Genomic DNA, 1984 nt, shown 5'->3' with positions numbered 1-1984 from the left:
GTTCTCCTCCATCCCAAGGCGGCTTTAGCTGGGGGCCTGAAACTCCAACTCGTAGCCTGGCTCTGGCACTGTGTGACCTTGGATGAGTCGCCGCACCTCTCTGAGCTGGCCCCGGGGACGCCTTTGCCGCTCACCACAGGGGGTGGTTCCGAACCAGACGAGCGGATGGTGCACATGGGAGCCTCCCACAGTGCTGGTCAGCGGATAAGCACGTGGTCGCTTCTGTCTGTCTGATGTTATTATCGTCATCGTGATTCTGGCTTAAGCAAGGCAGCTCGGCCACCAGCCGTTCTGCAGCTGCCAGGTGGGTGGGTTCTGCCTGTCACTTACAGGGACCCCCTGACCCTCTCTGATCTGTAAGTATGAGCCACGGTCGTCCGTTAGGCGGCAGGCGGCCCCCACATGTGGCTCCCAGGGTGGAGTTCTTCCCATGTCCTCCAGGGCAGTGGGGCCATGGTCAGCTTGGAGCCGTGGGAGGAGGCATCCCATGGTCCCCAGCGGCACTTTGTCCCGATCCTGGTGTGTGACCCCTGCAGGGTCATTCAGAATGCTCTGCTGTGACCGTTTGGAAATTCTTAATACTTTTTTTTGACAAGAGGTCCCATCGTTTCATTTTATGTGGGTCCTGGAGCTGGTCCTGTGGGGGAGGGAGAGGAAGACAGAGGAGGTGGGGGGGAGGAGACCGTACGCCCCAGCTCACCCCACCCCTTCCCAGCAGATATTTTTGCCCTGACCTTTCCCGGGCACAGACAGAACAGCCTGCCTCCCGTTGTCCCCTGCCAGCCTCCATTGTACGCGGTCAGAGTCAAAAGAACAAGCTGTGAATGAATCCGGCTCCTGGTCGCTGGGCGTCTGGGAAGGCTGCGTCCCTGCCCGCTGCCCCGTCAAGGCCTCCTTGGCATTTTTGTGTGCTCCAGCTGCTGGAAGGACATGGCGTGTGCTCGGGCTGGACACCCAGCCCAGGGGGGCTTGACCCAGGAGCGCCGGGTCTCCCCGCGTCCCCCGCCCCAGGCCGAGCCCCCATCCGATCTGGCTGTGTGGCGGAGGTCTGAGCTGATCTGTGGGGCCAGCACTGCCTCCCGCCTCCGCCGTCTGATTGTGGATGCTGCTCACGCCTCCTGCGCTGTTGTTTTAATTAAACTCCGAGGAATCGAGCAGTGTGGTACGCGATGAACATTTCTGTTTAATTAGGAGCTTGCGGTTCGGTCAGGCGGCCGCGGCCTCCCCCAGTAACCACGTGCTTGCTCCCCACCCCTGCCGGCTGCCACCCACACGCACTCACGGGGACCCTAGCAGAGCTGCATACGCAGGGGAAGTGCTCACGCGCAGATGTGCGTGGGGCGCAGGTACATACACGGGTGAACACGCATGTACATGTGCACACGTGTGTGGAGGAAGTGGGAGCACGGAGCGTGGCAGGCAGACCCGGCCCCCAGCACGCACGGGCCAGCCCCGAGCAACGAGAACCGAGGCCCAGTCGTTTTGACCTTCACCTTCGAGGATGTCATCGACACTAATCAGAACCACCTGTGAGGTCATCCTGGCCTTGGGGCCTGAACCACCTCAGACGGCCCCGCTGTCCCCTCAAACCCCCACGCGTCCAAGCCTGGTTTGGGGTCCTGTAGCCGACGGCGCATCTTCCTCTGGGCTCAGCCAGGCCTGGGTCTAAATCTCTTGGCTGTGCAGGTGTGTCTGTGTGAGCCTCAGTTTCCCCTCTGTGAAATAGTCTCCGTCTCAGAGGAAGACACAGGAGGGCACCCGCATGGCGCCTCGCATGCAGTCAGCGCTCAGGGCTTGCAACTGGGGCCGCTTGCCCTCCGAGGAGCGGCCCCCGCGCTGGCCGGCACCGGCAGCCTTCTCATTTCCCTGGGGAGGCAGGGCAGCGCCGTCCCCTCCCCATCTTGGCCTCCTGCCCCTCCACCCCACGCCCCCACCTGCCATGTGCTTAGGGCTCAGTCCCCTCCATACACGGTGGCCTCTTACC

At 62.4% G+C, this 1984-nt stretch overlaps 1 protein-coding gene and 1 long non-coding RNA gene across 2 annotated transcripts in view; both read left to right on the top strand.

The window, feature by feature from the left end:
* PTPRS (protein tyrosine phosphatase, receptor type S) overlaps nt 1-1984 on the top strand; it is a 59082-nt gene that overhangs the window by 2382 nt on the left and 54716 nt on the right. The gene's annotated exons all lie outside the window — the stretch shown is intronic.
* Nucleotides 13-1154, top strand: LOC111747532. The gene is made up of 2 exons (XR_002783569.1): nt 13-304; nt 784-1154. It is a non-coding gene; the product is annotated as an uncharacterized LOC111747532 (long non-coding RNA).

This window comes from Pteropus vampyrus, unplaced genomic scaffold (assembly GCF_000151845.1).
Source record: "Pteropus vampyrus isolate Shadow unplaced genomic scaffold, Pvam_2.0 Scaffold226, whole genome shotgun sequence".
NCBI lineage: Eukaryota > Metazoa > Chordata > Mammalia > Chiroptera > Pteropodidae > Pteropus > Pteropus vampyrus.
Note: the sequence above shows the minus strand (reverse complement) of the source record. Positions and strands in the feature narration are given on the sequence as shown.